The sequence below is a fragment of the Macrobrachium nipponense genome, chromosome 23 (genome assembly GCF_015104395.2).
Source record: "Macrobrachium nipponense isolate FS-2020 chromosome 23, ASM1510439v2, whole genome shotgun sequence".
NCBI classification, from domain to species: domain Eukaryota; kingdom Metazoa; phylum Arthropoda; class Malacostraca; order Decapoda; family Palaemonidae; genus Macrobrachium; species Macrobrachium nipponense.
In genome coordinates this window covers 78,954,799-78,978,400 of record NC_061090.1, presented here as the reverse complement: position 1 = coordinate 78,978,400, position 23,602 = coordinate 78,954,799, and the positions used below count along the sequence as shown (strand labels likewise).

Below are 23,602 nucleotides of genomic sequence, written 5' to 3'. Positions count from 1 at the left end.
ACTTTCACCAAATACGTCGAATTACGCTCGTGAGAAATTCCCAATGAAATGACTCCTTAGGCTACATGTGGGGCTGGCAGCTCCAATAATTCTAATTTAGTAACTTAACCAACACATGACTATCTCATTCCAGTAACTTCACTGAGAGTAAAACTTAATAACGCTGCGGAACGACCACGCACAAGTTGATGAAATGCCAAGACTTTCCTAACAAAGGTCGGTCGTCAAATTGCATTCATCACCTTCACAGTAATATAACTAATATTCGACAATGATTACAATCCTGTAGGGAACTGAAAGTAGCAGTTTGGTTGGTTTACTTACGTACAACACTTAATACCACTTCACAATACAAAGAAAAAAAAACACTGCTTTCCCTGGTTGAAGCTCACCTTAGTACTGACACTGAACCTCCTTCCTCAAAGATCTCACTGAATATGACGACTAAAAGCTAAAACGGCCTATGTCCCAGTTTATATACCTAGAATGACGTCATATAATAACGCACGTTCATTGGGTAGCGTCACTGTCGTTCCAGTATCCCATTGGCTAAAATAACGGCTTCTGGGATTGGTCCAAAACGTACCAATACTGCTCGTTCATTGGTCAAAAAAGATGGAAGCTCATTGGCTACCAGGTTCATTTCTCGATCCGCATTCGTCCCAGTAACATCTATGCTTCTGCAATACAAAACGATGAATGCTTTCAAGATATCTTAATAGCATTAAATAACTTGCTGAACCTCGTAAAAATTAGCCCAGTGAAAATGTGTTAACTAACTTTATGGATAAATATACTCACTGCACAGAAATAGTATTAATCACAACAGAATTAATAATTTTACACTCAACGTGTTGAAACCATGTATGTTGTTGCATGTAGATTTTCAGAGATTACGGGTGATAACTGTCAGAAATGCGAGACTGATATAATTTTCTGGTTAAATTATGACATCAAGATAAAAAAAAAAACAAGGAACTGTGCCAGTAACATTCAATTCAATTATGTAGATGAAAATGAATGTGATAACCTACCAAATTCTCAATAAATAAAATCAAACATCTAAACAACTGAAGAGAAGCTGCTACTTTTTTTTTACTATAAAAATGTGAGAAATTGACAGGACAATGCTATTACAATACCAATAAAAATTTTGTATCTGCAAGATTCAAAATAAGGACATGCGAATCCACTAGGGTTCTTTCTGCACATACTGCCCAGCCAGCGTACAATGAATTCGTTTTGTGGCTGCGTACAATTAAAACTTATGATTACATTATTGGTATGAATATAACAATCCATCCATACAATACTACACAGCAAAGTCAAACAACAAAAGAACTAACGACTCCTACTCTGTAGGAGCTACGATACTGACGAGAAAACACTAGAAGTCAATTACTATTATTATATAATAATATTAGAAGCAACTTATTTTGAAAACGTACAAGGGCCTGCCAGAGGAGGAACCATCCCAGTGTTGGGCTGTGCATAAAACCAAAGCGAAACACTCAGTTTTTGCAAGAAAAGCATCAGACAGAAGTGTAGTACACTACAAACACTAGAAAACTTTGTGAGCGACATGGATATTAACGAAATTTGTGAATTAGACACAATGGATTCCCTAATAGGAAATACACGTGTGAGTAGAATGTACGCCTATTACGCCATAGAAAATGGTACCTTTGTGGTTCGTGTTTTGTGTATGCACTCGGTTTCCCCTTCCTTAGCCCCCCCCCTCCCCCCTCAAACCCCCGATATCAGTTTGGGTCATTGGTAACTTTAGATTTGGGTCGGCTAGAGTGGACTGTTGGATCTTTACATGCTTCTGCAGGACAAAACATGACTATCTGCATATTTTGTAAGGAATTCAGCCACTGCTGCATTCACGGGTAATGTCTTAGTACATGCAAGATTAATACTGCGTGTTCACACACGCTATTTGATGGAATTGCCCTTTTTTTTCGGTGACCATAGCTACTGCTTGAAGACCAATAGGCTAACTGCTTTTAGAAGTACTACCTAAGCATTGCATACATCTTTGCAACATATACAAGAGGGAATTGAGAATCATTCAAACTTTCGATGAGAAGACCATTTGATGGTAATAGAGTTCTAAGGGGTCAGAACTTTTCATCGGGGCAATGTAGAAGTTTTCCCTGCTATTTCTCATCACCTCATCAGTAAAGATCTGTCACGAGTCCTTTCTCGTATTATATTTACAAAGCTCTAATGCAATTGTATTACCATTCGTTTCATCTACAGAACCAAAACCGACTCAGAATATTCTAGGTGATTTCGAAATTCACTTACGGAAACCGTATTTGGCACCATTCCTTAAATACTACAGTGGAACATAATTTTAACAACTGGAATTTCCATCATTTCTTTTTTGCTTTCAGAAACAGACCACCTTCCAAATGCTTTTCACAAAATGTTTTTTTTTTTAACCAGACTCTTCGTAATATGTCATGAGAATATTGTATAATTTGTTAAATGCTCAGTTCTTGGTGGATCCACTCCCTCTCAGTGATCAACATATTTAATCTGCCCTTTTCACTATCACAGTCAACTACCAAATACACAACTAGGTTGCCCCTCTAGATCTTGAAACTTCTCAGTACAAAATTTGTCTCCAGTGTCACCATCAACCATTCCTCTTCATGCTTACCTAAAAATTTTATAATATATATATATAATATTCCTTTTCAGCCAGTGTTTAACAACGTACCTTTGTTCCTAGACCACCGAGCTTCGTAGTCGGTGGTCATTTTTGCATTTGGTAAACAGGACCTGTCAAGCTTTGCTTTTGTATCTTATAAGTTCCAAATCGGAAAAGACTACCATTCTTCCAGGACCCTATTCTTCATATTAATTCGGGAACATGACTTCAATTTACCTTTATTATATAATTATGCTACTATTCCGTTACACCACAGCTACAACCTTTCACACAACCGATTCATGTTATGCTTCCGTGAAGGTTAACGCGCGGGAGAAAAAATAATTACCGGTTCACGTCCTTGGTAGATCTTGACAATTCCTCTGTATTCCGCCTAAACCTCTTTATTTCATTCAACAGTTTTCACACTTCCTCCTCCAGTAATGCTGAAAACAAGATTAATCGTCCCCCTTTCACGGCTTTTAAAAATTAAAAATACCCTAGTTTCTGCGAACTTTAATGATTCATTGTTGCACAAGGGTGAACTGTTGACATTTTCATACTATGACGAAATCCCACTCCAGTGACTAAACGTCAAAACCCCAACCACATGGCTACGGGCGGCTGGGAAAAGCGCGGGAAGACTATAACCCCCCCCCCCCCCCCCCCCCCCCGCCCCACCAACCTTCCCCCAAAACAATTCCCCCTCCTCAATCTCTTCCCCTTCCTAGCTGCGGATGCCCCAACCCCAACCGCCCACCATCCCCCCACTACAGACCAGACATCATATTAATGTGTGACTCAACAACCTCGCTACAAGAAACCAGTTAATTCCACTTCAATTCATATGCAATACACCGCTAAAAACATTAAAAATGTGATGTACAATGATGCAATAGTCGTCTGGGTGTGAAAAAAAATCACTGCTTATCATAACGGCGCAAATTAAATTCTTGTGAAAAAGCTTTCTGGAACCATGCGAGTTTCTCGTCAGCAGGTGTGTCGTTCTTGAAGTGAAGGTCTTAAATTCGAATGAGAAACGGTTAAGTTTCTTCTTCATTTCGTGAATGGAAGATGCTATTCTTTTTCTCTTGTCGCATAAGTAACTTGACTGGCGATGAGAGCATGAAAGTAATGAATTGTTTCATACAAGGGAGAATTTTTTATCTCACAGGTCAGTGGGAATGCAGTTACTGGCAAAAGGCATCGGTCTATCTTTTGTTTTGAACTGTAACGGACTTCGTTCGGGCGTCTTGGGTAGGACCATTGAGATACATTTGGGATACATTCTACTTACAAATATAATTTTATTTTCTCCAAATATAAAGGTTATAATTAGATGGTCTAAAATCAAATGGTTGAAATTACTGAATTATAGAATGCACGGCAAAAACTAAATTTTTTCTGATAATATTATTCACTATATTATAGGTTTCATGTATAGCCCTCCTCCACAGGGATGATTCCCTCTCTGGTGGGCCCGAGTGCGTTTTCAAAACAAGTTGCTTCTTATAATTTTATACCAGTCTTTCAGCGTTATCTCGTTAATATCGTAGCTCTTTTTTTTTTTAAATTTGGATGGATGGATGGATGGATTATGAAATTTAGGGACAAGCCCAAGCACTGGGACCTTTAATGGTCATTCAGCGCCTTTTTTTTAAATTTGCTTTCCTGCATGAGCATCACTTGAGGCAGTATTTTGTTGTAGTCTTGGTTCGCAATGTTCAAATGCTCTCTCACCACTTAGATTTTTGTAAGCTGACTGTTCAACAGGTATAATGTTGAGTTGTTTCACGTTTGTTCGTGAACTACCGTTTCTGTTTGGAAAGTACGATAGGTTCGATATTGGCCCATAAAAGCTAAGATGCTGACGACTCGTCAAAAGGTCGTGCAAATTTCAGTATAGGCTCGAATGGAAAGTTTTTATTGGCTGCTCTACCACCAAGAACCTGCGCTGGCATACACTACATAGTATGAAAGTTTTTGTGATATTTTGTACTTAAGAACTTTCCTCACTTTCAAACGCTTGACCACCCGCAACAAATATATGGAACAAATAACCGTTAACTTGAATGAAATGGGTCCTGATGACAGCGATTTCAAACTTATCAGATGACTGAAACACAAAACGTAGCTAAAGTTTCTATTCCTGTAAATATTATGTATGTAAATATATATATATATATATATATATAATATATATATATATATATATATACTATGTGTGTGTGTTTCCTAAAAAAGGTTGAAAAACACTTGTCGAATTCAATAAGTAATGAATAAAATAAAGATATTAGAATCGATCCATTGCGCAACGTATTGAGCAGAAATTTCGTTTGTTTGGACCAAAGTAAACTGAAGAGACGCGAACGTTTTCTGCATGCCAGCTCGCTCTCTTTCTCTCTCTCTCAGCTGAGCTTTTAAAATGACCCTGTGCCCACGTGGCTTCTCTCTTCTGTTATGAACTTTTTTCTCAGTTTTTAGGAGACTTCCCTGTCTCTCGTAAATAAATTAGGTGTAAACGCCTTGGAGTTAAAATTATCACTATGTGACTTTGGGACTAGTAAATGAAACAAAAATAGTCTCTCTACAACACACGCGCACATATATGTATGTATGCATGTATATAAGGCCCTCATTGAAGCAGGATAGTATCGAGCAGAAATATTTTTTTCAGGAAAAATTACAATGAGGACTGATTGTCCTAGAGAGCTTGTAACTTTTCCTGAATAAATATCCCCTCTAGATACCATTCCATTTCAATGGAGTCCTGTTATAGTGATTATATATATATGTGAAAGTGATTATATATATGTGTGTGTGTGTGTAAACTCATAAGACAAAGGATGAAAGCATTTTTAGATGATCTGTTCGTGAAAAACAGTAACAATTCAAAAGTATTAAGGGGGAACAGGGTGGGGGGGGGGGGGGGGGGGGGGGGGGGAGAGGGCGGATGGAGAGGGTTGTGTATACTACGGTTGGAAGATGTATGTATTGGAAAGAAAGGTAGTTGAGTTGTCTATAAATATATGCATTTTTCGAATAAGAGTAATGTCTAGATATGCAGTGTCTAGTACAGAGTATAGGTCTATTGGTCGCTTTCTTTCCCGACAGGAGCATTTCTATGACGCGTTCCTCGCTCGGAGTTTTTCGACTTGGAGCTCATATTTATTTCGCCTGAAGGCGATCACGTGATCCGTTGAAAACAACCGGATAAAACTTGATATTCAAGCAAACAAATAATGAGATATGTATACTAAGTTGTTAATGACTACAACACACGCAGTGATAGTTAAAATTTAATATAAAATACTACCCGTTGCATTAATTGATATAGCACTACATATATTTCATGGGTTGTGTATGTCAGAAGGATGTGATAATGCATTTCAATTAAAACCGTATATAAATCAGATGTTTACGAGCATGTATGATCAACTTTGATTATGGTGGCGTATGTTAAAGAAAGAGAATTAGTATTTTCATATTAAACTTTACTTATTCTGGCTCGCGTGCTGAATCTCTGTTAACGCTCGTTTACGAAGAAACCGGTTATTCCAAGAGAGAGAGAGAGAGAGACGGACTTTTAAATGGTGCTCGAAAGAATGTAGCCACATGATGCAATACTATCGCATCGGAATAAAACGTTTCCACAGCAACGATACTGCGAGTGTGAAGCTTCCATTCTTCGTCTATTTTAACAATCAAAACTTCAAACGTATCAACGGGGTTTAAGTAGCCAATCGATATGCAAGGTTAAATGCCAGCTATTGAATGGCTTTTAATACTAAGGCGTTCAGGAGTCAAATCCGGTATACCGAGCTCTCATGACCTACTTTTTAGATTCTGGAATTCTTTCCTGTCCTTCACGTGACGTTGCTTATCGAAAATAGCAAATTCGCATTTAACAAACTATTTTGTCATATGAGACCGATGTAGCTTTTGGTTTAATCTACACTGGATTCGAATGTCCGGTGTGAGTGTGAGTCGAGGTTTAACTAGGAAAATCCTGAAACTGGAATGAATCATCACTTCTCTGTGAATTTTTGCACAAGAGAGAGAGAGAATGAGAGAGTAGTTGTATTATTTGGTTCTTCGTAGTTTAAAAAAAGATTTCTCATGCGTCGCCTGTCGTGCGTTGAAAATCGTACTAACCAAGAATACGAGTTGCGTCACCCGGGCAACATTGTGTTGTTTCCCGCCTTCGAAGACCTGCAAGCGTTATTCTTCGTCGACGTTTTTCTCGAGTGCGAACGACAAGTAGGGTTTCTCCACGCTCTTGGGGGGGGGGGGGTCTGCCTAAACCCACAGGTTTCCCCCCCAACGCCGGGGAATGGTTCCGTTGTACGTGAAATTTTGCACGTGCTCGGAATTCTCGAGTTTGCTGGCATATCGACACCCTTCGCAACGATGGAGAGCGTATGAAACGGCATGTCCGTATTGGTTAGCTATATAGAGAATCTTGGGCTTCAATAAAGAGGCAGAAACGGGGTTCGTAGAAGATGGTGTCAATATTCTTTTATGAGAGCATGAGATAAATTACCCCTTATGGCGTAAATTCGGCATGGAAGACCGAGCAGTAATTCGTCTACCGTTTCTCTAACCTGCCTGTCTTCACTTGGATGACTCTCTCTCTCTCTCTCTCTCTCTCTCTCTCGTCGACTCTCTCTCTTCTCTCTCTCTCTCTCTCTATCTCTCTCTCTCTCTCTCTCTCTCTCTCATATTACAGCTCCCTGTTCTAAAAAAAAAAACACCGGGTTATTCTGTCGTAAAACACACACATATATGAAATATATAATTATGTTGCAAAATGAATTAATTTCCACAAAATCCCACAACAATAAAAAGAATATATGAGATCTCTGAGCTGGAAAGTCAAAGACAATATTTTCTGAAAGAGGTTTTGAAACCTCTTGAGGTGGATGCAGTTGAGTGTTAATACAGAACAAGCGATGTTACATTGCACTAACTTTTGTACTGTACAACAACCGTTTCTTTGCAGGATTGTCAATTTATAAATAAAGTTACTGTTTTGTATAACTGGTTGTGATTTACCTTAGTACTCCTTTACCCCAGATTATAAGGTCTATACGCAGTTAAAGCTTTATATATGATATTTACAGTCTTTTGTTTATGTTTGTACGGCAATCCCCTGCGGGATAGTCCTAAACAAGCCGCAAAAGCGGATACACACCGAGTTAATAATAATATAATAATAATAATAAAAAAACCATGGTCCTTGTACTAAACATGCCGCAAGTGGATACACGAACATACCTAGTTAACATAGGGATCACTATTTATTTATTTTTTTTTTTTTTGAGCTATTTTGTGTACTTTTTGAAGCCAAACGAGGAGGGTGTTTCAGCAAAAAATATATATTCCCACCACAATTTGTTTATCTCATCATCACTGGTGGCTATAGTAGATTCACATCAACCATGCATCTGATGTCTAGGCCAGTCCCTTACGACGCTCCTGATTGGCTGTAGATAAGGCAATCACAGGGCTGGAAGCTCTCAGTCTCTCGAGAGAGTTCACATAGGCAGGATGTATGTTCCACCTCTCCTGAGTGATAATTTTGAAAGATTTATCCCTCAGGAGAGATGGAACATAGATCCTACCCATGTGAACTCTCGAGAGAGACTGAGAGTTTCCAACCCTGTGATTGGCTTATCAACAGCCAATCAGGAGCGTCGTTAGGGACTGGCCTAGACATCAGATGCACGGTTGAAGTGAATCTACTATAGCAGACAGACAGATCAAGAAACGTTACATTTCCGAGAAATTTCATATACTTATGATTTCACATTGTAAAAGAAAACATGATGTTACTTTGCTGAATCAGGAATTAATTCTTATAGAGAAGATTTTCACAAACGATTTTATACATATCTATTTATACAGGCGTGTAGTGTGGTCCCCCATACAGACTCCTGAACAGTGCGTTCTCTAATACAATCTTACCTATGTGTAGGTGTTTTTTTGTATCGGAAAAGCCTTCTGATAGATAAAAGTTCAGAATACATTCCCTTTAAACGAGCAGATGTCGATTCTGTTGAAATTCTCCGGAAAAAAAATCCACTCACCAATTGGAAGAAGACGGAGAATAGAAAGGAAGGAAGGAAGGGACAGAGCGAGTTCCCAACGACCTCGTCGCTGGAACCTTGCCGATTCTTCGGCAAAAGTTCGTTGACTTTCAAGTATTCAGGTTTTGCATTCTAGTCCTATCATTTTCAATCAACTTTTAAGTGGCTTAATTATTTAGGACTATTGCTTTTGAGGGACCAGTTAGATTTCCATTGTTTTTAAGAGACTTTCATGTGACCAGCTATGGATTCATGATAGGCCTATCGCTCTTAAAAGGTACTTTTCTTCAACTGGAGAAACTTGCAACCCCTCCCTCCCCCCTCCTTTTTTGTTTACTTTCAAATTGTTCAAAACAACGATCTAGTATTCTTGTTGATACAATAACCTAAACAATATTTGGGAAAAATTATGAGTAAGCCATTATTATTATTATTATTATTTTATTATTATTATTATTATTATTATTTTTTTTTTTTTTTTTTTTTTTGCTCTATCAACAGTCTTCCAATTCGACTGGGTGGTATTTATAGTGTGGAGTTCCGGGTGCATCCTGCCTCCTTAGGAGTCCATCACTCTTCTTACTATGTGTGCCGTTTCTAGGATCACACTCTTCTGCATGAGTCCTGGAGCTACTTCAGCCTCTAGTTTTTCTAGATTCCTTTTCAGGGATCTTGGATCGTGCCATAGTGCTCCTATGATTATGGGTACGATTTCCACTGGCATATCCCATATCCTTCTTATTTCTATTTTCAGATCTATTATTATTATTATTATTATTATTATTATATTATTATTATTATTATTATTATTATTATTAATTATTATTATTATTATTATTCAATTTCTTTTAAACCGAAATCCACATGACAATCATAAAACGGTGCTACGAAAGACCAAATAAGCTGAGAGCTGATAATCTCTTACAATATTTCATGGTTTTTTTTTTATACAAATGTGAATATTTGGTTAAATACGTAAAACAATAACAAGAGATAAGCATTATCTTTCTTTTTCAAAATTAACGATACATTTTCACTAAACCACAAAATATTTCATAGAAGTCTCATCAGCAGCATCAAACACTGTTTCACGCATTTCCATTCATGACATCAATCCAGCCATTTCTATAGGTCTACGTGTTCACAGTCTCCATACTATCCCGCTGAAATGGAGCGGTTTGGTGATATTTTTCCAGTAGGACGTTTGTCGTCGATAAACTCATCGAATGCATCCACGAATGACTGAAGATTTTAGTAAGACAATTCATTATATATATATATATATATATATATATATATATATATATATATATATATATATATATATATATATGATAGTAGATAGATAGATAGATAGATAGATAGATAGATAGATAGATAGATAGATAGATAGATAGATAGATATAATGAATTGAGATCAAATTTCTTCCCAGATGACAGTCTCAGATGCAGTGCACGTTTGCTTTTATTTGCCTTATTGAATTTTCAACGAATCCCTCGAGACCATGAAGGTAATGAATCGTAGGGGACAAGTAATCTCAATGTACTTTGTAAAGTATTTCTTGGGTCTTAGAGCAGTGCCTGGATAAAGGAATCTGTTTATTTGGCACATTACTGTGCTCTGTGTGGCTTCAAGACTCATTTATATTGTATTGTGTAGATGGGACTAGGGAAAGTATAAAGGATCTGTGATGATTGTTAATATGGCCAAATTATTTATTTTTGAGCCATTCTCTCACGTTTGTTTTGACGACTCCCTTTAATTATGTGTTCGAATGGCAACGAATAAAAAAAGTGCACCTACCTTTTTTATCGCTTTCCTTCGAGTCAAGACCTGGCCAGAGCTTGACTCGGAAGAAAGAGATGAAAAAGGTAGGCGCACTTTTTTTCTTTTATTCGTTGCCATTCGAACACATAATTAAAGGGAGTCGTCAAAAAAAAAAACTTCAGAAAAGGGCTCAAAAATAAATAATTTGGCCAATTAACTATTATCAGAGACTATTTCCCCTAGTCCCATCTACACAATACAATATAAATGAGTCTTGAAACCACACAGAGCACAGTCCATGGTCCCAATATACCTAGACCATAGTCCCATCCATGGTCCAAATATACCTAGACCGTAGCCCCATCCATGGTCCCAATATAACTAGACCGTAGCCCCATCCATGGTCCCAATATAACCTACGTAGCCCCATCCCATGTAGCCGTAGTCCCATCCATGGTCCCAATATAACTAGACCGTAGTCCCATCCATGGTCCCAATATACCTATAACCGTAGCCCCATCCATGGTCCCAATATACCTATAACCGTAGCCCCATCCATGGTCCCAATATATCTAGACCGAAGCCCCATCCATGGTCCCAATATACCTAGACCGTAGTCGCATCCATGGTCCCAATATACAAAGAGACCGTGGTGCAACCCATGGTCTCAATAACCTAGACTGTAGTCCCCATCCATGATCCATCGTTTCTAAACCAGGAAACTGTTCGGATCCTCCTGTTGAAGAAGAAGCACGTGTCATCTATTATTTCCCTTAGGCGTAAGTTACTCTCGAGGTATAGAACTCGATATTGAACGGTATTTGTGGCTTTTTATATGTGAAAATACGAGTGTAAACACCGCCTCCCCCCCATTGAGTATAAGTAAAGAAAATATGTATGCAGTATATATATATATATATATATATATATATATATATATATACATATATATAATATGTGTGTGTATGTATACACACACATATATATACACATATATATAATATTCACAATATATCCATACAATTATACTACGTATGTATTCATATCACTCGTATAAGGCCTCCATAAGACGGAATGGTTTATATTCAATATTCTTAGCTTTACGCACATATATACATAAACGTGGGTGTGTGTGTAATAGAAGCACGCATACACACATTATATATATATATATATATATATATATATATATATATATATATATATATATATATATCGTGTGTATATACGTGACTGTACTAGCGTTCGTGAGTAATGCAATTCTTTTAAATCATGGCGTAATACTTCCGAGTTCTAACCTTGTACAAGAACATTCCATTTCAGTTCACGAAATCATCCTCCAAATAACGTTACGAATTAATCTCAAATTTTTCAGAATAATCTCGACGAATGCAGAACCGTACGTAAGTCTCACAATTCGACGTCATTGCATGAGCCGTTACACGTACGTCAATCGAAGCGGTTCAAACCAGCTGGATTTTCGCACACCGTTGCTTTTGCGTAACAATTATAGTGCGGGTTGGGGGAAGGTGGGGGGTTGGGGGCGGGGGGAGGTTCTTTAGCAGTAAGCCAAGGGAACCGACTACTTTCACCTCGCTGTCATTCGGAAGCCGTCTTATGATATGACACTTTAAAGAACTATCCGGACGAATGCCAATTAACTCAGCACATGAGTTAGTCATCAAGAACGCCTACTTGCATATACGTACTAACCTCTGGCGTCATCCCCAACCCAGGACAAAAGGCGCATACATACATATATTCTTCCCCACCGTTATCCCTACATTATGGGGTCGGTTGCCTGATGCGTCTTTTCCACTGCTTTCTATCAAAGGCATCATATATAGCATCGCAAAGGGAAGAGGACATTCAGATGTATAAAACGCCTTTATTCCAATAGTTCGTAATCGTCCTACATGTTTAATTGCATCATCGGGGATGTCAATATGAAAATATGGAGAATTACGTGTGCATGTGTGTGTCCTCTCCCCCTTGTGATGGTTTCAAATACACACACACACACACACAACACACATATATATATATATATATATATATATATATATATATATATATATATATATATATATGTGTGTGTGTGTGTGTGTGTGCGTGTGTGTATAATGTGTGAACGGAAATATTCTGAAAGTATCGTCGATGTTTAAGGAATTTCCCGTAAAAGTCGATGCCAGAGGCATATTGTTGGGAAGTCCTGTCACCTCTTAAAGACTTCAGCGAACGAAACTTCGACCTCCATCCACAGTTGTTTCCCAAAACTAGATTCAACCAACGTGCTTTTATAAATAAATGGCTTATTCTGTTTAAAACTTCTATGTGTATTACTTCCTCTTGGTTCTCAGTCAGACACACACACACACACACACACACACACACACACATATATATATATATATATATATATATATATATATATATATATATATATAATATATATACATACACATATATCTGGATAGAGAAACCTACAGCGTTTGTCATAGGTTTATAACAAACTTGACTTATAAACGCAGTTGATTATCAATAAAAAGTTTTTGATGTTCAAAGGAATTCACGATGACGTCACATGTTTAAATATAGATAGCCGATTTCCCGCCCATTCTGCATCCGGGGGATTTACCCGCCATCCCCTTTTCCTTCTTTGAACTAAGTATTCCGGTGTGAACAAGACAATCACTTTTTCATTATTATTATTTACTGGGAAAATATGACAGGAAAGAAGAAGATTTACGGGGAAAACATGACGTATTAAGTAGTTCCGAGAAACGCAGTTGCAGTAGCCACTTCTTTTGTCTTGTCACGTCGAAGAAAATAAATAACACCAATGTTTAGGCTACCGATTCATGTTCCCTGCTGCATTTGCAAAGACAATGTGAATATGTATTATGAGTTACTGCCATTTTTAAGAGAAAGGTGAATAAGATACTCGTCCTCAATTTAGCTGTGAGTCATTCCCATCCTTCCAGATGCGACACCACTATACTCTGGCTACAAAAGGTTGAGACTCGAGGGTGATTAACACTGCTGCCATATTTCCTTAAACTCGTTCAGACTTTTAAGGGAAAAGGGTGACAATTTGGTAGATTTGGCAAAATTTTTGAGCGGCCATTTCCTCGTGTATGGATGATTAAAGGAAGTAAGTGACCGCAGTTATAAGAGGATTGTCTGCCACCTCCCTCCATTCGTCGGTACAAAAGCAAAGCAAGATCAAAACATTATACTACTTGGACCTTGCTGTACATTTTTCGAGTTGCTTAATGCAAAATTTAATTAGGGTTGTATATTTGTATGTATATATATATATATATATATATATATATATATATATATATATATATATATATATATATATATATTTGAACAACTTTTCATTTCTTTACCCTTAACTCGCGCAACTTTATCGTAAATCGATTAAATTTCCTAAATCATATTGATTCTAGGTCTCGCTTCTTGTAATAGCAATGGTTTGCTGAGGATTATATCTTATTTAGCCTTGAATGGAGGCAATTAGCTTTAACTTTCTGGGAGCCCATTACTAACGATCCCCACATTCTGGTGCTGATGACCAGAGCAAATAATTATTCACTTGACGGGCGAAAGATATTTAGGAGGAAGCATGAGAACTATGCCATCTGAACCTGTCGAAATATTCGTACTATGGGAGACCTACTTTTTGTTAATAATGACGCTTCCCACAGAGCAGTTATGCATGCAAGGTCTAATTGATGCTATAAATGACACATCCCTCGTAAGAAACAAAATAAAACTAATGAAAGGTTTATCGACAAGTAACACTGACCCACATTATGTGATGCAACCTCTTTTCTCCTACTTGGTACTAGTGGTCACGATTACTTCATTCCGTTTCTGGAACTCTGAGACTTGGGCGCCATGTTTGTGTTCATCCGGCGTCGACAGACAATAAAGAAGGTTTTTTCTTTTTCTTTAATATATTTCGATGTATGCTCTATTAAACGAGAAAACCAAACACCATTACAGCACTAGTTGTCTACGTCATTGTCGAAAATGTCTCGTTGTTTCTGACAAAAGACAGCAGTCGCTGAAATTCAGGCATGAATAAAGAAAGGACAATGCAAGACAATACAAGCAGATAAACCCTCACCGCTGGCAATGAACTTTTCAAGGTCAAGTGGCGCTGATGTTGAGCTCAACCCCGTCTAGCCAACTCAACCTGGGTGACTGGGTGAACCTCAGTCCTCACAAGTACCCTGTCTACACGGGGTATTATACTTGCAGGACTTAGTCCGTCCGTGCTTTTATAAGTAACAGCACGATTAGATGAAGTTTGAGCACATTAAGAGACGAGGTAAACTAAATTAATCTAGCGATCACTCTTTCTCCACCCTTAAATTATTACTGACAGTTTGCCGGCTGGATCTGCAGATACAGTAAATACAATATGCTGGATGTATGACTGTACAAAAAGATAATGCTTTGCTATTATACGTTGTTTTTGTTGTAATCTTCAACCGTTTTAAGGCTAACGAATAAACTTTTACGACCAGTTTTAAACAAACAACTCTCTAACCCCTTCCTCTCACTCTCTTTCAGTGGTTCTTCCGTGATAACATGCAAGACGTCCTGAATTTTGCTTGTATTAAGACATTGTACTCTGCGTAACCATGCTTAAATCCGTTTAAATTCGTGAAGAAACCATAATACCCTTATTAGCAGCAATATCAGGACAGTGGTTCTTATTCATTACCACACGAGACTGTATTTTGTACGTGGTTTTAAAACTTGCATATACCTCTCTGCTAAAAAATGTCTTGGGGAAAGCATGAAAATATTGAACAAATACAATTTAAGGGTATTCAAAACAAGGACAAAGACGAAAAGTTAGTGTTTATGGAAACCCTGAGATTGCGCGGGAAAACTGTGGTTCAGTTTCATCTTGGATCCCGGTACATTACTGGCAACTATCTCAAACGGCAACATTTCAACGGCTTACTGCATTTTTCATTTCAGGACTTTTTACTGTGCTGGCTTTACAAGTATAATCGAATTTTATGTGCAATTCTTAATGCTAGATACGCCAGAAGAACATTAGCAATGAATACGACAAATTAAACGATAAACTATGCTCATCCACTCACTACACTTTGTGTGTTCGATGTTAACGAGAAATGTTGCTACGTGGTCACATACTCTTTAAACTCTAGAATAGTTCTCCGTTGCTAGCCACGAATCGAGAGAAATAACATTTTACCGACGTTCCAAGTGTTAAGAATTCACAGGGAAGGCGTGCATCCGTTCAAGGTGAAGAAGGGTTATGAAAGGTCAGTCGCTCCACTTAAATTTCCTTCACGAGCGCTGTGACTATAATAAGAATATGATGATTCGTACAGCCGTCGATTCACGGTGTCTCTGACAGCAGATTAGGCTAATAACACATGCTTCATTTAATTGTAAGCATATTCAGAAACTTGAAATTCTATAAGTACTCGAAACTTAGTCTTATGGGAGAGAGAGAGTATTGTCACAATGGGCTGGTCCTTCTATTGTTTAAGTGACAAAGGCTTAGACCTACAATGCCAAAGGATTGTAATCTTTCCAGGTGTGCGATGGCTACAACCTTTCTCCCCATTGTACTATGATTGTTCTTATATTTATACACGTAGCAGACCACATTATAGATTTCGCCATGTTATTTATTCTTAACAAAGCAGCGTGTGCAAAACATATTGCCGTTTTCCTTAACCAACTCAGTCCAACTGGATAATCGTTCTCCTTTGCCTGAAGCCCAAATACGTTTTGGTGCACGTAACAACACCTCAGTGAAGATATAGGCTATAATTTATGCGTAAATTTTCAAATTATTATTATTGTAGGAAATACCCATTAGCATACAAAGACAACTTTCCGTGAGAAAATCATCTTTCGCAAACCGAAAAAAAATACCTGTGAATTGTAGGTCTTTGAGGCAAACCTTGAGGTTATAATTATAAGATTATAGTGGTTGTTTCATTTCCAGGTACTGCTTTAATCTCCTTCCTATTCCGCTCTGCTCTCTCTCTCTCTCTCTCTCTCTCTCTCTCTCTCTCTCTCTCTCTCTCTCTCTCTCTCTCTCTCTCATGATTGGTTGTCAGTGGTGAGCAAACCTAAAGATAAGGAAACAACTTCTTGTTTGATTGTCAGTACCAAAGAGGCCTTAAAAAATCTATATTTTTTTTTCTTCACACTCTATTGTCAAGTATTTCAGTATTGAGCAAACCCTAAGCAGACATGGATCGCAGCTTTTTTGAACGTCAAATTAAACCATTAGTAATCGAAGACGCAATTCCAGTGATTACATGGATGAAGAATAAAGAACTTATTTCTCGTGAAATGAGATGCAGTTGCTGCAACTTTGTAATGAACTGGACGAAATGTGCTTCAAATCTTGATAAACATATTTGGAAGTGCCAAAATAAGGACTGTGCAAAGTACAAACATAAGACATCAATCAGAAAAAAAATCACTTTTTTTTTCCTTCTTTTTTAATTCTAAATTGACACTTCAAAAATGGGTTGAAGCCATTTTTTATTGGTGTGATGAAATTGGAGAAATGGGTGCATCTCGGTTATTAAACATCTCACTGGAAACTATAGTTGATTTATATAGTTTCTTTCGTGAAGTATGCACTAAGCATTTTGAAACTCACCCAGTTCACCTAGGTGGGCCAGGTATTACAGTGCTAGTGGATGAGTCTTGCTTCTCACATGAACCCAAACATCACAGAGGAAGAACTCCCCATTCACAAATTTGGGTTTTTGGAATTGTAGACACAACAACAACACCAGCCATAGGATATATGGAAATAGTTGAGCGACGTGATGCTGGTACTCTTTTGCCAATAATTGAAAAAGTAGTTAGGCAAGGATCGACTGTTCACTCAGACGAATGGAAAGCATATCAGAAAATCAGCAACGTAGGATACCAACATGAAACTGTCAACCATTTCTTAAATTTTGTTGATAAAAAGTGTTCATACGCAGCACGTAGAATCCTATTGGAACAAGCAGAAAGGTAAAATAAAGAAGATGAATGGATGAAAAAGGGAATTCTTACATGCCAATTTACAGGAATTTATGTTTCGTGAACGTTATAAGGAAACTTTATTTGATTCTTTTTATTCTGGAATTTCAAAACAATATGTGTGCAATTAATTTCAACCGATTCAATTTTATTTACAATAAATTGTGTGCTTTTAATTTGACATACTTTTTGTAATTTTTATACTTACAAAATAAAGTACTTTCATAATAGTTTATTCATTTTCAATGTTATATTCATAGGGTCCAACTGGGACCGCTATTCTTCAAGAGCTCCGTCTATCTTAACTATTTTGTCAGTACTTCTAGATGTACATTTATCATTATTAATGCCATAGAAATAGTGTGTGTGTGTGTGTGTGTCCGATAGTGTCAGAGAGAGAGAGAGAATTTGTTAGGACTCTTAAGGCTTGATAGATGTACAATTATTTTATTATATCTTCGGTTTTCGGGGATTTTTCTTCGAATCTTGGGATTTTCTATGGTATATAATTTTTGGGTGATTTCGAAAGAAAAATGAGTACAGCACACACCAAATGACTCACGTCAGCGATTAGATGCCTAACCACCAACCTTGTGAATTGACGCTTTATTGTACGTATATATATATATATAATCTATATATATATATATATTATATATTTATATAATATATATATATATATATATTATATATATAGTATATTTATCTAAATAATTAGATATATATATATTATGATATTATATTTAAATAATATATATAGATATTTTATAATATATGGATATATATATATTATATAGTATATATATATATATATATATATATATATATATATATATTATATATATATATATATATATATATATATATATATATATATATATATCTATATATATATATATAACTGAATCACGAAAGTTAAGAACGTCGTGATAAAATCCATAAATAAAGGTAGCTATATGCCACTTACAGTTTTCTTCTAAGTAAAGGACGTTTGAACGTCGAAAGATCTCGCCGATACTCCGTTGTTTATTTTCCTTCGTGGCATATACCCTTCATATATAATATATATATATATATATATATATATATATATATATATATATATATCCGTTCTTCTAAAATAACTTTGGATAAATGCATTCTCAGATAATAAGGATATTCTAAAGCTTTAATCAAAAGCAGTGGAAATAGGACTACGGATTGACTTGCGTCATGCTTGTTGGTATTGGGAGTAGAGGGTCAGTAGTCGAGGTTTGAAAGTCCTATCTATGGTACATGGATATTGGGGGTAGGGGAGGGAAGCTTACTTATAACACTATTGACCAGCCTGCCGATATTTATGTTGATATCATCGACCTCCATAGGTTACTGTGACTTTTTTTCCTGTGAATCTAATTAGTTCAGATAACATAAAACAAAACAAAAAACAAAAACGCACCGCCTGGCTGATAGCCGAGCTCTCTCAGACAGTGTGGCGCGAATTCCCTACTTTGGGGAAATATGTTCCCAGATCTGGTTGAATCCGGTAATTCCTCGCCTTCTGGTGGTTGCACGTTAAGAGCTAATTGGAAATTATATATATAATAATATATTTAGGTTAACTAATATATATTATATATATATATTATATATATATATATATATATATATATATATATATATATTTCATTTCATAGATTCTCCTACTACGTAGGGGAAAGATTTACATAACTTTTGTTTCTGTGCATGGGCGACCGCACATAGGAAAAAAATTATATATATACGAAAGGAAAATTGTCAGAATTGTCGTGTTTCAACCGGTGACATCAATAATTGTTCTACGAAAGACGCAAACAATTATTCTTTCAGGAGATGCGTTCCTCTTAAGTCTAAACAACTTGAATGACAACCTATCGAAGACAAGCGATAAGGCTTTGTTATCTACCTGACTGACGTGAAATTATCTCGTCACAGAAGTAATTTTAATTCAAGGCGACCTCATTGATTAACAGATGATTCGGCGTTATTTAAAAGTGCTGTATCATTTTATCTTTTCCCGCCATTTATACATATTTTTTTAAATAAAATGATGCGTTATGGTAACTGGCCCGTTTCATTAGCCTCTTACTCTATAATTATGGAGTTGAATCCATCCAAAAATATCTCATTCATAACAAGACCAACTCCAAAATACTGTAGCATTTATCAATATTATTAAGAATAATCTCGAATATCAAATATTTCCCATACCTTTTACATGTTTCATTACTGCATAAGGCGCTTGCAATTTCTGTACACTAACGCTTTCAGTATGTAAGAAAAAAAAACTGTAATGGGTTTCGGATATTACCTCAAAATTGCATCACACTTATTTGGAGTAACAACCATACCGTCTTTCTTAGAACCATCCGAATTCCTGTGATGGAAGGAAATGTCGGTTGGTTGTCGGAGACGAACTCTCGTACATAACCGAAAAAAAGTAAACAAATCGCAGTTAACCGAGTCTACTTCATCAGGTGTCCGAATTCCCTGAGGCAAACAGAGGACAAGGGGGATTACTGACCCACTCCTCATTTCAAAACAACAGCTGCGTTAATCTCTGAAGGAAAAACGGTTACTATGATTTCAAAATGGATGGTACTACCACCTGGCGTCTTGGTTCTGTTGTCTGACAGACGTTTTTCTCTCTTATCATCATGCTCGTGTATAACCGATTCATAATGTTCACAAGTGAGTACGGCTTGCTGCATAACTCTAATGATTAAAACTGCTTAACAGCGTCGCTCATCCTTTTCGATGGCGCTGATATCAAACGAGAATCATGACAACATTGCACGAGACAATAAAACAAATACATTCAAACTGCAATGTTATACACATGATTTGGCCAGTGGTGATAAAAAATAACTATATTATCAGGTTACAGAAACCCTCCAACTATCCGTCACGAGCGTTTTGTTTCTAACTCCAACAGAAGAGGACTCAAGGTCGTTCAAAAACAGGCCGAAAGCCCTGATACGATTCCCTGAAAGATAAGTAGATAGGGATGAATGGCAATAATGCAAAATTAGTCTGTGCAAAGAAAGCACGTTCATCGTCTGGAAGACGAGTGTTGTGGAGGGGAGAAGGGGGGAAGGGGGAGTTGGAGAACCATGAAAACGTCAATACAGGCGCCCTTCTACCACAAGCCTCCCCCCCTAAAAGAGAACCTCTCCCCCACCGGGAACACCTACCGAAAGTACAGTCTCCTCCTCCCCCTCCTTGGTCACCTCAACCCCCACCCCGAAGTCTGGTAGTAATTGGATGACACGTGAATGGCAACAGCAATGCTGGGTTCATAGTTGCTCTTTCAAAGTAGATCCTACGCTATGTCCCGGGATCTTATATCGATGTTTTGAAATGTGACGCGGCTTTATATCAGCTTGCCTGAAAACTGTCGGTTGAAATGTTTTAGTAAAGGCGGGAAACGGGAGAAGGGAAGATGCGAGACTCCTCTAAATCAATATCAAAGCCGTCTTTGGCCTGTCGTATCCTGCTAAATTCACTTTTAGGTGCATATAATGACGGCAAACCTTGCATCTGTAGTGAAGTCTGCTTTTTTTCCACACGGCAAAATAATTTTTCATAGAATTCTTTACAATGAAGTGTTTTAATGGGTTCATTTTATCTCTGTATAATTGACAAACAGACAACTCTTCTCTCGTGTCATCACAACTGGCTTCAGTATGGGTACGAACTTGCGGCCGCTGTATTTTAGGCTTAAGCTTAAAATACTTACAGAATAAAGGAATATGCAGAATATAACTTTATGGTACCACTTTTACAGATTTGCATTTGCCATTCACTTTACGTGGAAATAAAATTTGAGAGGAAGTGAAAATAGAAAAGGATTACGGTACAGCAAAGCGAAATTTGTTTTGATTATATTGGCAAACAAATAAGTTGTACTTTAGTCGAAAGACTTTGCAGGTCACCGAAAACGTACTGTGATAAACCATCTTCGATTTTCCACGGATATAGCAATAGCTTAACAGCTACCTCCCACCCATCTCCCCCCCCCCCCCCCACCCGCCAACTCCCCTAACAACCTATAACTCCAGCACGGCCACTCTCCCTTCCTCTCTCTTTCCGACCAATCAAATGTTATGTTAGCGACGCATAACAACGAAGCATGAATGTGCGTGCTTCCATCTAATTATGAACAGAAGAAAATACGTCTCTCAAACCGGACACTGAAATGTCAACGAAAAACAAAATAGTTTGTCAAGAAAAGGCTTTTCATCGACACTGCTAAAATAACATCCTGCGTAAACTGCAAATACCAGCCCAGACGAACGAGCTAGGGAGATAGTGTCAGCTCGCGTCTCTGTTTATGAGAGAGAGAGAGAGAGAGAGAGAGAGAGAGAGAGAGAGAGAGAGAGAGAGAGAGATGGAAACAAACGAGAGAAAATGACGAACAGGGGAGAGAGCAACCAGAGAGTGGGGGAAGGATTCACAAAGACCCAAGGTAAATGAGTTGAACAGATGACAGGCGAAATGGCGACGGGAGGAGGGGGATAATGGAACGAGAGGGCCACAGCAGATAAAAATGGAAGGGAAATGAACGCGGGGGAGAGCCGGAAGGGGAAGTTGATGTGACTGCGGAGCTACGTCAGCAACAATCATCTCGCTACAGGATTAGCACCCTGCATATAGCCACGCCGGCTGAACAGAGGGAGAGAGAGAGAGAGAGAGAGTAAAATGGTACAGGTTCACGGTGCTCTTCTGTTTTGATCGTTGACACTGGTTCTCGTGGCAGTGTACAACCTTCCAACGTACACCGCGCCCACACTGATCTTACATACACCCGTTTGCTTCCAAGATTACCTCTCCCGCGATCTATCCGGCAAATTCTTGGTTTTACTCTGTTTCTTCTTTCCAACACTTTCCAGTTACAAACTTATTTTATTTCCTACCTTGTCGTCCAACATATCCAACATACGTAGACCACCTCAGAACAAGCTTTCTTATCCCTTCGATCCGTTTCACCAACAAGACTACAAAAACAATATTCATCTCAAGTTTAAAAAAAAACTCTCTCTCCATTTGCATTTAACATCCATTCTTCACTTAATAAGACGAACTAGACCAAGTTCCTTTATTACTTAATTATTTCAACTTCTAGCTACTTATACAAATCTGCGTTCTTCCAACACCTCATAATTATTACCAGTCACTGGTCCATCTTCGTAGTTTGCATTTGCACTTATAATGATACTTGCTCACATTATTTCTCCTCTTGCAGATACCTTCAAACTTTCTACTAGGCTATACGTTCCTGCAGTTTCTCTTAACTATCGCCAATCAACATTTTCTCACACCGTATAATCAACTACTTGTGCCGACTCCACTGAATTTCGGTATCACCCTATACACAAGGATACTGAACAGTAGGCTACTGGAATCAAAACATTTTTTTTATTAGTATTTGATAGCTAGCAAATGCTACTGTACTTTTTTTTTTTTTTTTGTTTTTTTTTTTTTTAACTGTCCACCCGCCTGTGGCGTTTGCGTATGGTAACACTGCGTCCCGGGCTTTAGATAGTTACCCCATGTGTAAGTTTTAGGTAAATAAAGGCTATCTGGGTGTACATTTACAACTGAAAAGTGTTTTAATGATTTACTGTATGCGAATTACACCGTTAATATTCGAAATAGGATATTATTATAGGATATCTAAAGCCCAAGACGCAGTGTTACCATACGCTAACACCACAGGCGGGTACCCGACAGATGGAAAAAAAACTAGAGTATAGGTACATTATTTCGAATTTCTGTCGTTAACATATTGTATATCATAGTTATATATGCACTGGAAGTTTACTCAGCAATTTGACATGTCTGGTCTCCGACAACTTCCCTCTTGCTCCTTTTGATATCTGATGTCTCATTATTTATCTTTTAACGCAGAGGCCGATGGGACGGAAACTGTACCAGTTTACTAGAACCAAACCGTAAGGACACATTAAGATGAGAAATGCGGAACACGGAAACAGAGGGAGAGAGAGA

General features: G+C 37.6%; 1 long non-coding RNA gene and 1 pseudogene across 3 annotated transcripts; one reads left to right on the top strand and one right to left on the bottom strand.

The window, feature by feature from the left end:
• Positions 1–446, bottom strand: part of LOC135201808 (histone H3.3A-like) — an 87,280-nt pseudogene extending 86,834 nt beyond the window's left edge.
• Positions 447–1,429: 983 nt separating this feature from the next.
• LOC135197107 (uncharacterized) lies at positions 1,430–23,602 on the top strand. Of its 3 annotated transcripts, none has more exons than XR_010310558.1 (3): positions 1,430–1,642; positions 22,839–22,983; positions 23,504–23,602. It is a non-coding gene; the product is annotated as an uncharacterized LOC135197107 (long non-coding RNA). The 3 variants fall into 3 exon arrangements; XR_010310556.1 differs by lacking the exon at positions 1,430–1,642 and adding an exon at positions 9,873–10,005; XR_010310561.1 differs by lacking the exon at positions 1,430–1,642 and adding an exon at positions 15,680–15,837.